Source organism: Pleurodeles waltl, chromosome 3_1, assembly GCF_031143425.1.
Source record: "Pleurodeles waltl isolate 20211129_DDA chromosome 3_1, aPleWal1.hap1.20221129, whole genome shotgun sequence".
In the NCBI taxonomy this organism is placed as follows: domain Eukaryota; kingdom Metazoa; phylum Chordata; class Amphibia; order Caudata; family Salamandridae; genus Pleurodeles; species Pleurodeles waltl.
Genome location: NC_090440.1, coordinates 275,075,699 through 275,090,075, shown reverse-complemented (window position 1 = coordinate 275,090,075; position 14,377 = coordinate 275,075,699).

The window sequence follows — 14,377 nt, the reverse complement described above, 5'->3', positions numbered from 1 at the left end:
ACTCACACCTGCATGCACTACATCCTCATCCACTACCTCCATCACCAGCATGCCTATCACTACACACCCCTCACTGGCAGTAACCACCCCCACATCCTTGCAGACCTCCTCTGTGTCCTCTACCACTGACACTGTGAACCCTCCTCCAAACGTACACCAACACAAGCACACACCCACCCAACAGCCATCCACCTCACTACAGCATCCAGTCCATGCCCCTGCACCCAAACACAGCAGACTGACACCTCCTACAACAACTCCCTCTTCCTCCACTTCCAAACCTTCACCCTCTTCCTGCCCCAGTGTCCCTAAGAAGCTTTTCCTTGCCAACATTTTGCCAACATTGACCTCTTCCCTACCACTCCCCCCCTCCTTCACCTCGGGCCAGGTTGGCCAGAACCCAGCCCAGCACCTCAGTCACCCAGACCACAGCCGCTGTGGTTTCTGCAGCTGTGAGAGGCTCCAAGGAGGCACCCGTCAGCCCATCCAGTGTGCCACCAACACCTGCCAAGGCCAAGAAGGGTCCGCCACCTGGCAAGGGCAAGAAGGGGACAGCAGCCAGCAAAGGGAAGAAGGCACATCCTGCCAGCAAGGCCAATTCAAATACTCCAGCTGGCAGAAGCAAGGAGGCACCACCATCTGCCAAGGGCAGGAAGGGGCACAGAACACCAGCCATGGCACTTAAGCCGTCCGAGGCTGCAGGTGAAGGCCTGAAGGCTACCACCACAACTGCCAGTATCGCCACCTGCACCGTGGCCAGCACCGCCACCTGCCCCGTAGCAAGCACCGTCACCTGCCCCGTAGCAAGCAGCACCATTGCCAGCAGCCCCAGTGGGCAGCCGTCCAAGGCTACAGGTGAAGGCCTGGAGGCTACCACCACCACTGCCTATACCGCCACCTGCACCGCGGCCAGCACCGCCACCTCCACCGCGGCCAGAACCGCCACCTCCACCGCGGCCAGCACCACCACCTCCACCGCGGCCAGCACCACCACCTCCACCGCGGCCAGCACCGCCACCTGCCCCGCCGCAAATAGCACCACTGCCAGCAGCAGCAGCCCCAGTGGGCAGACTTCTGAGGCTGCAGATGAAGGCCTGGAGGTTACCACCACAACTGCCAGCCTTGCCACCTGCAGCGCAACTGGCATACACTGAACAGCCATCACCGCCAGAGAGCAGTGTGTAGTGGAGACTACATGGGCTGCAGTGCGTCCTGGCCCCCAGCAAAAGATGTTGTTGTGACACCCAGGTGAGAGACTGTGACCTTGCACTCCAAAACATCTGCATCACAGGGTGCACTGCCCCCTCCAGAACAAGTGGAAGAAGCTATCCACTCAGCCACTCCTTGCCAGGATGAAGCACACTGGGCACAAGGCCCCCTCCAGAACCAGTGGAAGAAGCCATACACTCAGCCCCTCCTTGCCAGGATGAAGCACACTGGGCACAAGGCCCCCTCCAGAACCAGTGGAAGAAGGCATCCACTCCGCCCCTCCTTGCCAGGATGAAGCACATTGGGCACAAGGCCCCCTCCAGAACCAGCGGAAGAAGCCATCCACTCAGCCCCTCCTTGCCAGGATGAAGCACACTGGGCACAAGGCCCCCTCCAGAACCAGTGGAGAGGTGAGTTGTTTCCCCTCTGTGTTCTGTTTCTGCTGTGCTTTTGATGGCGTTGGTATCGCCCCGGGAAAGCTGGCAGATGGGCGGGTTGTAATGCTGTGGGCAGTACATTGTCTTCCGCCTGGCTGTTGGCGGTTACCGCAGCGGTGTTTGTTGCTACTGCCATGGCGGTCGGAGTGTTAAAGTGGCTGTATGTGTTGGCGGTTTCTGCCGTGGTCAAGATTCCATTTTTTTTACAGCCGGCCTGATGGTGGTGTTACCGCCGCTTTATCACCGACCGCCAGGGTTGTAATGAGGGCCATAATGCATTAGGATTGTTATTAATAAAACACACATAATATGCAAACTTATAAATTCAGAATTAATAAAATATCTTCAGAATATGAAAAAAACTATTAATAATTGCAAACTTTGTGGGAACTAATCCATTAAGTATGACAGAGAAGTGCATTTATAATTTGCGCAAATAACTTTACACTAATAATTCACATTAAACACTATAAATCAAATTGTTACAGTACTAGCAGTTACTCTAATGATCAGAAATATACCTCAACATAATTTTAATCTTGTTAGCACGTTGTCAGTTCTGGTAGGCATAATGTTTATCACTAAATAAAATGTGAGCACTTTTAAAATACGTGTCACTGCAGCTTTTTTCTACGTTAGGCTTTTTAAAACGTGAATATAAATGTCACCAAATGCAGATGTCTGGGTCACTAAGAGCATTACTAAAATTTGCGCTCCAACAGTCCCTCCTCTGATGGCAATCTATGCCATCACAAAAAGGACACTCATTTTAATGGGACAACTCAAAGCCTTGTAGTCTGATAACGTATTGGTCTTAGTCTACGGAAACTCTCAATTATCTTCTGGTTCTTGTGATAAGCACTCCTCATTTTCTCCATTTCAATCTCTTCCCTCCTCTGTTTAGTTTTGGCTTTTTGAACTGTCCAAAGCTTGTGTAGTTTGTAAAATCCAAGTGCAACTAAAGAGCATGAAGTCACACTCAACAAAGGACTGAAGATCATCCTTACTATTCCCTTCCAAGTCTTCACACCATGCTCCTTACCATTGTCAGGTATTAACTTGCAACAATGTTGCACCTGTAAAACTTTACAGACTTGGCCTTCCTTTGCCAACAATATGTCTAACGCAAGACGATTTTGCAAAACTATTGATCTTGCAGTAATCATATCCATATCCTTTAGCAACTTTGCTCCAGCATAGTCAGTAGACAACTTGTCCACTATTGTTGACTACTTTTTAATCTTGATATCATTCAAGAATACACTAACTCATGGAATGATGGTGCCACATATATCTCACGTAATCTCTGCTGCACTTGCTCCTCTCCTTGTTCTGGAATTTGGTCTCTCCTTCCAGACTGGATTGTCAAAATTGTCCACATGGTGCATTTTCAGAAAAACTGCCCCTAATTATCATGTACCATACCAGCATTTGAGCAGTTTGTCATAGGCATTTTTCCCACAAATGAAATGAACACCTGGTACTGCGGGGTACTGTCCATTTAACATCAAATTCAAAACACTCCTAAACAAAAACACAAGTCTACATTCACTAGTCCCTATGAATTTTGTGTCAGTCTCTGACTGAGGCCTGTATGTACATAGCTTCCCTACATTTTGCCAATCCAAAGCTAAGTGTCTTTGTGTATCACCATCAGCACGATGGGTATCATTCTTTTGGCAATTCTGTCAAACTACTCCTTTTTGTATTTTGGATTTCATTACTTTCCTTCTCTCATCCACTTGATTAAGGAACTCCATCTCAGCTTGTGTGAGAATGCAGGTTAAATTATACTTGTGTGCTTATGCAGTCCAAAGATTCAGAGTCAGTTCAAAGAAACGTCCCTCAATGTCAATGTTTTTCTCTTTAGCAATATTACTCAGATGCTGGTTAATAGGCACAAAAGGAAACACTAGGTCTACATTAGAATAGAAATATTGTATATACAATCAGGTTTGTAAAAGACTACAAGAAATGCCATAGGCTACCAAACATTACAATCACGCACATCCATAGTTTCAGTGTATTCATACAGTAACCTGTAGTATACAACTGAAGACAAATCTCCCCTGGAGTTGTCAAGATTAAGCAATCTCTCATCTTCCTACACAGGATCTCATTTGGTATGCAACTCTTCCAACACTTATGTAATTGTGCTCTCAACCTTGTTTTTCACAGACATACTCAAACCAGCAATCAATAAAATACTCACAATCACACTATTGCTAATCCTGCACACACATACTTACATTTACTCCGTTTTCCTTCATCCGAAGACATGGCTTGTCTAGAGTCAGACCAAGGTATCAAGTTCAAAAATACAAAAATCAAAAACAAAAATCAAAAATGCAAGACCAAAAATGCAAAGCTTCTTTGAATTAATCACAGTGTCTCTGTTTTTTTAAGTGAGCAAAGCAAAAACAAAATAAAAAATTGTCTCTTCAAAGTATTTTTGCACTTACTTAAAAGGTTCTTGTTCTTCTAGCAAGTTCATCAAGTTTTCTCTACTTGCGGATGTTCAAAATCACTACTAAAAGTTCAAATGTCTCTAGTAGTTAACCATTTGGTAGTCACTTATTAGCACTTCCAGCATATAATGTCTCTGCTCATCAAGCGACAATGAGAATGTAAAGTTCAATTTCAAAGCAATTTCAAGTTCCAAAATATTCACTTGAATCCCAATTGTCAACACAAAAGAAATTAACTCCTTCTCCTATTCATTAGCAGCAAAGTAAGTCCATTCAGGTGCTGAGTGCCTTTGACATGCCACTCTTTTTCTTTTTTATCTCCTTGTTGCACACTTTTCACTGCCACTTTCATCAGATTCTTCAGGTACTTCAGCAATAGTTGGAAGAATATCTGTTATTGGGTCTGGACTTTGCGGGTCTTCTTCTCACAGTTCTTGTTTCAGGCACAACTGGGTTTTGAACGTTCACTGAGCTAGCAGGAGTCAACTGATTCTGCACCTTTGATTGCTTTTGACACGCTCAGATTTTCACCAGGCTGTGCATGTTTTGCAACAGCCACTTGTCTAGTCCTCACAGTTTGGCTAACCTGGACCCCTTCAGTCACCGATTCTGACTCTAGAGGTACAGGCATTGTATCTTCAAGAGGAACCTTGAGTGTATGGCTCACATGAACCCAATTCGAAGAACATCACACTTCACAGCTGTTGTAGTCACCAAGTTAACCTGGAATGGCCCTTTCCAGCATGGCTCTAAGCATGACTTTCTTACATACTTCTTCAACAGAACCCAATTTCCAGGACTCAATTTGTGACACTGTTTGCATGCTGGCTGAATAGTTGCTCCTTCAACCTGGCGAGACAGAGCAAACCACGTCAGCTAGTCCTTTGCAATAATCCAGTACTAAGTAATCTGAAATGTTCACAAGCGCATTTGCAGGCACAGCTGGTAACCTCATAGCACAACCCATAAGGATTTCATGTGGGGGCAGTCCTGTCTTTCTATCAGGTGTGCTATGCATGCTCATTGGAAAAAGTGGCAATGCATCCGGCCATTTCAACATTGTAGATGCACACACTTTATCCACTGGAGACTTTAAAGTTCCATTCATCTGCTTGACCAATCCAGAGACTTCTAATCTGTTACTGCAGTGCAATCTTTGCTCAATTTGTAAAGCTACACACAACAATTTTATGGTCTCATTATTAAAATGAGATCCTCAATCTCACTTCAAAGAAGATGGGAATCCGAACCTTGGAATAAGTTCCCTTAAAAGCAGCTTTGCAACAGTGAGGCTATCATTCCTGTGGGTTGGGTAAGCCTCGGTCCAATGTGAGAACCCACATACCACCACCAACACATACCTTCAATGACATCAAGTTGCATTCAGTGAAAGACCTCCAGTTCTGCGTATGTGGCTCAGATTGCCACATCTGTTGACATGTTACATCTCTGTGACACACAGCTTCTGCAACCAATCTGAATCTGGGTATGTACCATGTTTGCCTGAAAGTTCTGATCATGCCATCTTTGCCATGGGTTCCTGACAATGGTAATACATGCCACTAAAGGCAACAGACTATTTGGCAACACTGCTTTGCCTTCACTGGAAACCGAAACATCCTCTTCATCTCTCTGAACACAGCCTGCTCTATTCCAAATTCTATGTTCCTCTTCAGTCACTTCTTCCTGCAAACTCTTAACCTCTTCCCAGGTATCAATTACTGTCATCAAGAAATTTTCGTTTGTCTCACTGGTTCTACTTCCATCGTTCAATTCCTCATTAAAGAATGTGCTATGAAGTGCACAGTATCTGGCTGCTTGGTCAGTATAGGCATTGCCTAAAAAGATGTGATGCACATTTTACAAATGCGATTTTTACTGGTAGCTGTATTGCTTTCAACAATTTGTAAACTCTGTTGCCGTTTCGGATAGGTGATCCAGAAGGGGTCATAAAACCTCTCTGGGACAATAACTGTCCAAAAGTCATGAACAACATCAAAACCATATTTATTATCAGTGTAAATGGTCACTTTAAGATGTTCAGAAACACAGCATACTCTAGTAAGAGCAGCCAATTTGGCTACTTGGGTGGAAAAGACTCCTTGAAGCCATGAAGCTTCTATCACTCCTGAGATTGTGCAAACTGCATATCCAGCTCTCAGAGTTCCATCATTGTCTCTCAAACAAGAGCCGTCAACGAACATGACATAATCATTTTCGTCTAAGGGAGTATCTTGAATATCAGGTCTTGGTTTGGTGCACAGTTCAGTCATATTGAGACAGTCATGTTCCACTTCATCTTGATCATTACTATTTTCAACAATACTGGATAAAAGCATTGCAGGATTCAACACTGTACAACATTTGATATTCATATTTGACGATCCAAGAATCAACTGCTCAGAACGGGTTAAACGGGCATTGGCAAGGTGCTGAGTTTTAGTCTCGGTCAAAATGACTTCAACAGAATGGGTCACAAAAACATTCAGGGGGTGGCCCATGGCAATACTTTCGTGCTGGCCTTTGCTGACACTGGCGACAGCGACTGGCTTTAAACAGCCGGGCAAAGCAGCAGCTACATGGTCCAATATGGCAGAAAAATAAGCCACTGGTCTGTTGGCCCGCTGTGTAATTGCGCCAAAACAGAAAATGCACACCTATTTTTTTCTCAACAAAAGGAAGCAAAACATTTGTTGTAATCAGGCATTCCCAGAGCTGGGGCTTGGCACAGGCTTTCTTTAAGCTCGGAAAGAGGCTTTCATGCATGTGTCATCAAATGGTACCAGATCAGACACATCCTTGTGTGCCAAATTAAACAAAGGTTTGGGCAGTGGTGAAAAAATTCGGGATCCATTGGTGGCATTAGCTGACCATTCCCAGGAAGATTCTGACATCTCTTTGTGTTACTGGTGGATTCATTTGCATGATATCTGAGATTCTCTCTTGGGACACCGTTTTTGCACCTTTCTCTATGTGGTAACCTAAGTATTTCACTTCTCTTTGACAATACTGTCATTTTGCGGGGACACCTAATGGCTGTTCTCTCTGGTTCAACAGGGCAATGGTATCTCATCTACAGGCTTCAAGTGAATTTGATGCTACCATCAAGTCATCAATATACTGAATTAGGACAGAATGAAATGGCATGGTCAGGAACTTAGGGCCAGATGTAGGAAGAAAGCAAATTGCAACTTGCAATTTGCGAGTCCGTGCGACTCGCAAATTGCAAGTCGCAATTTGCTATGCAGAAAGGTGTCTCAGACACCTTCTGCAACTCGCAATGGGGTCGCAAAGACCCACCTCATAAATATTTATGAGGTGGGTCGCAGTTTGCGACCCCATTGCGAGTATGGGCACTCACGGGGATGGTGGCCTGCTGGAGACAGCAGACCACCATGTCCGTGACTGCTTTTTAATAAAGCAGTTTTTTTTTCTATCTGCAGCCCGTTTTCCTTAAAGGAAAACGAGCTGCACTTAGAAAAAAAACCGAAACCTTTTGTTTCGGTATTTTTCAGAGCAGGCAGTGGTCCATAGGACCACTACCTGCTCTGAAAAATTGTTTTTGTGATCATTCACAAAGGGGAAGGGGTCCCATTGGGACCCCTTCCCGTTTGCGAATGGGTTACCATCCACTTCAAGTGGATGGTAACAGCGATTTCATTTGCGACCGCTTTCGCGGGCGCAAATGAAATTGCATAGCATTGCGAGTCGCAAATAGGAAGGGAACACCCCTTCCTATTTGCGAGTCGGAAATGCATTTTGCGAGTCGGATCCGACTCGCAAAATGCATTTCTGCATAGCAGAGAGGCTTTTGCGCCTCGCAAACGGCGTTTTTCGCCGTTTGCGAGGCGCAAACCCTTTGCTACATCTGGCCCTAAATTCTTTTTCAAGATCTGACTAAAAATGTATGTTGACTCCTTATACCCTTGAGGCGTACAACACATGAATAAACACGGCTTCCAAATTTAAAAGTGAAAAAGAATTGGCTATCTTCATGGAGTGGAATGGAAAGAAGGAATGCCTGACATAGGTCAATGATAGAGAACCATTCTGCTTCACAAGGAATCTGGAACAAAATAACTGCAGGATTCCGTACCACTGGACAACATGGAACAACAATCTTGTTCACCTTTCTCAAATCTTGGACTCTGCAGTATTTTCCATTGGGCTTCTGCAGTTCCAAAATAGGGGAATTACAGGGACTTCCCATGATTTCTTTCAGGACACATTATTCACCAACATTTTCAATTATGGGGGTAATTCCAGCAATTACTTTTGGAACTATATTATAAGGTGGTATGCTTGAAAACACTGCATTTGGCTTTAATGTGATTTTAACTGGCTCAACTCATTTTATGAGTCCAATAACCTTTCCTAAAAAATCCCCAACTTTTACCATAACTGTCTCTTGCGACTCCTAGGGCAAATCCTTAACTGTCATCTGTGCCCGAAACTGCCACAAACATGACATTAATGCAGTTTTTTTCATTGACTGAACATCAACCACATTACCACTTTGATCTATCTGAACACCACATCTTCTAAACTGAGGCACGCTGTTAACCTGCTGTTGCACACCTTGCATTCCACTAGTGTTCACCATCATTTGCGGACTCTGTGTTCCTTTCTGGGCATATTTAATTTTCATCACCATCAATTCCTCCTTCAGCTTTTTCTGCTGCAATTCAATTTCATCACTGCAGTACAGCAGTACGTCAGCAATCAGCTTATTCTGCCAACACATCAAATGCTGCTGAATCACGTGGCAAATCCCTGGTTTTAATCCTTGCACAAATCTAAACACAAAATGACTCATGTCTTTCGGCTCAATAATTGTAGAACCACTACGCTGTTTGATAATAGGCAGGAATCAACTCCTTTGTTTCCTGTGCTGTCTTGTCAATCTTTTGCCAATCAGCATCCTTGGGGAAACTTTATTTTTCAGAAACTCAATCACTTTGTGGTACCCTTTCATTACCTCTCCAAATGATGCATCTGTTACTGGATCTCTTGGCGGTTCACAAGTTGGCCGATCTAACAATCCTCTTGCACTCAACCCATAAATCGACTGGGACCACAATGTCAAATAAAGTGTTCAAATTTTCTCACAGGCATTTTGAAAGTTTCACAAACCTCTCTGTTTGCTTATACCACTACACTGGTTTCTCCCTCAATCGCGGGTAGTCATTTGTTAATGACAATATGTCACTTCTGCTCCACAGGACATGTATATAACTTCCACCTGGAATTTCCCTAATTGGCAGCATTTTTACACTTTCATCAGCTTGATTTGCTCCATCAGGTGGCAAATTATGCTTGGCTTTCTTTTGGTCTCTTTTCTTCCCATCTTCCTTCCTACTTATCTATCGCATTTTCATGATTAATTCTTTAATGTGCATTCTCAAGCTTGGTGATCTCATGTTTGCAATGTATTTAGAACTAAATTGTAATCTGTAACTCCTTCTTAAAGGCTTTGATTTTTCTAAATCCACATCATATTTTTCAGCCAATTCTACTAATTTGTCATGTCAGTCCTGCACATTGTGTAAGATCTTTACACACAAAGTGCACTTCTTCTTCATTGTAATTATCAAATCTTTCCAGCTCAAGTGTTTCCTCAATTAACTTGTTTAATTCTAATTTAGTCTGGGCACATTCACTGTCTTGTCTCTTTCTGGGGTCTCTGACACTGCTTTTTGGTGTACTTATTGCTCCCCTCTAACTCAAACTGTCTCACCAATTATTTAACTGCTGTGCTGAAAAACCCTGCACAATAATGTTACTCCTCAGTGTCATATTTTGTGGGCTATTGTAATGCATATTGGCAATTTGGTGTGTGGAATTGGAGTTCACTGCGGACATCTCACATCTACTATTGGTCCTGTTTGATTTAACATCTGGTCTGAATTTGCAAGTCATCTAAGGGTTAATGTTGGAACAAATGAAGCTAATTTCTCAATTTCCAAATTAGTTGAGTATAATGATTTCTGTATATCACATGGTTACACCCCTGCAGATACGGGATTTGAAGTCTGGAGGTTACTTCCAGAATTACCTGAAGCATACAATGGAACAACTGGAACTATGGTTACTGGGACCATCAGTGCAACAGGTCCTGTCCAATTTGTCTGATTTTGAGGAGTTGACATCTCAGCACTTTGACCTGTTAATACTGTACTGGGCATATAATACATACAATACTGATTGATTAGGGGTAATACTTGGGGTTGTCTGTATTGAAGTATACATGGGTATAGTCTGATTCTGATTAAAATTTTGCACAGGTGCTGTCACACTAGGTGTAAAATCCATCTAAATCGTTTTTGTATTTGGCCCTTCCTTATTCACAAATGGGCTTGTAAAGTGCTGTACTAACCTGGCCAGTGAACTGCTCTGCCTCCCGCAGCTCCACCTGTAAGTAGAACCCTCGTTCCTCTGAACTCTTGACCCCTGTCAGGAGTTCGAAGCCCTCCTCCCCCCGCAGGCTTCTGCCTGCGCCTCATCCCTGGTGTTGAGTGGGAGAGCTCTGCTTTCCTACTAGGCTGCCCTCTGCCTCTTTCCTCATTTTCTCTGCGTTGCTCTCTGTGTGCTTTCTCTTCCATGTCTGCCCCCTTGTGCCCCTTTTGCCGTTCACTCCCTACAGTGCTCCTTTTGATTTTTGCTTTCACTCTTTCTTTTCTTTTCCGTCCACTCTGCTTTCGCTCTGTCACTCTCCCCCTATCTATCTCCTCCACCACTGCTGCCCCCACAGCCCCGCCCCCATTAATCCGTGCCGTCTTTACCCCCGCTCCCGCCTTCCAGCTGTCCTCTCCTCCCCCCTCCCTACTTAATGGCAACCGCTGCGCAGTAGGTCAAGCAATACCGCTGACCTGGTTAGTGAACTGCTCTGCCTCCCATAGCTCCACCTGTAAGTAGAGCCGTTGTTCCTCTGAACTCCTGACCCCTGTCAGGAGTTCGAGGCCCTGCTCCCCCCGCAGGCTTTTGCCTGTGCCTCATCCCTGGTGTCTAGTGGGAGACCTCTGCTTTCCTACTAGGCTGCCCTCTACCTCTCTCCTCCTTTTCTCTGCTTCGCTCTCTGTGTGCTCTCCATTCCATGTCTGCCCCCTTGTGCCCCTTTTGTCATTCGCTCCCCACAGTGTTCCTTTTGACTTTTGCTTTCACTTTCTCTTTCCTTTTCCCTCCACTCTGCTCTCTGTGTGCTCTCTCTTCCATGTCTCCCCCTTGTGCCCCTTTTCTGTTCACTCCCCACAGTGCTCCTTTTGACTTTTGCTTTCACCCTTTCTTCGCTTTTCCCTCCAATCCGCTCTCTCTCTCTCACTCTCCCTTCTCTCTCTCTCCCCTGCTGCTGCTTCCCCTACGGTCCCACCCCCCTCCTCTCTCTCACGCTGCACTCCCGCCGCTGCTGCCCCGTGGCCCGCCCCTTTTTTTGTGCCATTTTCATCCCCGCTCCCGCCTCCCACCTGTCCTCTCCTCCCCCCTTCCCTGCTTAATGGCGCCTGCTGCACAGCCGCAAGCAGCAGGCACCCCAAAGGCAAGCCTGTCTGTGCCCGTCCATGCCTGGACTGCGCCCAGGCATGTCCAGACTGCGCCACCCCCCCACCGGTGCTACACCCGACTCCGCTACAACGCCACCACCCCCCAAGTACTCAACACCGGCTGCTCATCCACCTGCCGTCAAGCCACCCCGCAGCTCACCCACGGATCCTTCTCCTACCGGAACTGCACCTTCAGCAGCCTCCACGCTAACGACCCACCCACCAAGGCAGGACGCAACCATCTCAGATGCATCCTACTCAACATCCGCTCCATCAACAAACACACTGTCGACCTTTGGAATCTACTTGACTCAGCCTCCCCAGATGTCGCCTTCCTGACTGAGACCTGGATGAACCCCTCCTCAGCGCCCAACATCGCCATAGCCATGGCTATAAGATCACCCGCAGGGATTGCACCAACAGAACAGGAGGAGGCATCGCCATCGTCCACGAGAATACCCTCAGAATCACGGCCAGCACCGAAGACACCTTCAGCACCACCGAACACCTGCAGATTCACACCGACCCACCCTCAGAGGGACCCTAGTTTATGAACCCCCCTGACAGCAGCTCAGCGACTCTATCACTGATGTCATCAGCACACACGCCCTCGCATCCACGGACTACATACTCCTCAGGGACTTGAACTTCGCCCTCGAGAACACCAAATACAACAACTCTACCACCCTGCTCAACAACCTCACCAACCTTGGCCTCAAGCAGCTCAGCATGACACCCACACACTCCGCAGGACACACGCTTGACCCCATTTTCTCCACCAGCAAACACGTGTCCTTCAGCCACACCACCAAACTCCATTGGACCAACCACCGCTGCATCCACTTCTCCTTCGAGAAACCCACAACACACCATCACCCGCAACGGATTCCGTACCGCAGATGGAACAAGGTCACCAAAGACCAACTGATCACTAACCTCCACCGGAACCCACCTATCAACATCACTGACACTGACACAGCAGCCCGCAACCTCAGGCAACGGATCGACGACTGAGCCAACACTCTCACCCCGATCAAGAAACCTTCCAACAGACGTACCAACAGAAAGGCCTTCTGGTTCACCACCGACCTCAAAGAATCTAAGCAAACATGCCGAAGAATCGAAAAGAAGTGGCACTAAGATCGGACACTGGACAACTACAGAGCCTTCAAGAATGCCATCCGCAGACACCACCAACTCATCTGAACTGCCAAGAGAACCGCCTTCAAAGAACGCATCCACAACAACACACACAGCTACAAGAAGCTCTTCAACATTGTGAAGGAGCTCTCTAACCCTGGCTCCAACGTCAATGACATCCCGCCATCACAAGACCTCCGCTAATCCCTACCTACCTTCTTCTACTGCAAGATCGCAGACATCCATGACAGCTTCAGTACTCAGACCCCACAATCAACCACCGACTCCACAGACTCACTAAGCACCAGCCTCCTCCTCTCCTGGACCCACGTCAATGACAACAACACCATCAAACTCATGAACACCATCCACTCTGGCCCACTATCCGACCCCTGCCCTCACCAAATCTTCAACAAAGCAAGCTCCGTCATCGCACCCCAACTCCGTAAGATCATCAACAGTTGCATTGAGACCGCCACCTTCCCGGAGAGCTGGAAACACGCTGAGATCAACACCCTCCTCAAGAAACCCAAGGCGGACCCAAAGTACCTCAAGACCTTCTGGCCCATCTCCCTGCTCCCCTTCCCGGCAAAAGTCATAGAGTAAATTGTGAGCAAACAACTGACCCGTTTCCTCAAGGAGAGCAACACTCATCCCAATCCAGATTCCGCAGCAACCACAGCACCGAAACCGCCCTCATTGCCGCCAACGACGATATCAGGAACGTACTTGACAACAGCAAAGCCATGGCCCTCACCCTCCTGGACCTCTCAGCCGCATTCGACACCATCTGCCACCACACCCTACGCACATGCCTCAACGATGCAGGAATCCGTGACAGAGCCCTGGACTGGATTACCTTCTTCCTCACCAGCAGAACTCAGAGAGTCCACCTCCCTCCATTCCACTCTGAAACCACCAAAATCATGTGTTCCCCAGGGATCATTCCTCAGCCTGACCCTATTTAACACCTAGATGGCTCCGCTCACTAACATCGCCCGATCTCACAACCTCAACATTGTTTCCTACGCCGATGACACCCAGCTGATCCTCTCCCTCACCAAGGACCCTGCCATCACCAAGACCAACCTCCAAGAAGGACTGAAGAGCATCATTGAATGGATGAAGAACAGCTGCCTGAAACTGAATTCCGACAAGACTGAGGTCCTTATCTTCAGCTCTACCCCCTCCGCATGGGATGACTCCTGGTGACCTCCCCCACTGGGAACCGCACCCACACCGACCGACCGCACACGCAAATTGGGATTCATCCTGGACTCTTCACTATCAATGACCCAGCAAGTCAACGCCATCTCCTCCTCCTGCTTCAACACCCTCCGCATGCTTCGGAAGATCTACAAATGGAATCCCATTGAAACCAGAAGGATGGTCATCCAAGCCCTCGTAAGCAACAAATTGGACTACAGCAATGCCCTCTACAAAGGAACCATGGCCAAACTCCAGAAAAGACTGCAACACATACAGAATGCCTCTGCACACCTCATCCTCGACATTCCCCGCCACTGCCACATCACACCCCACCTGAGGAACCAACACTGGCTCCGCATCAACAAGAGAATCACGTTCA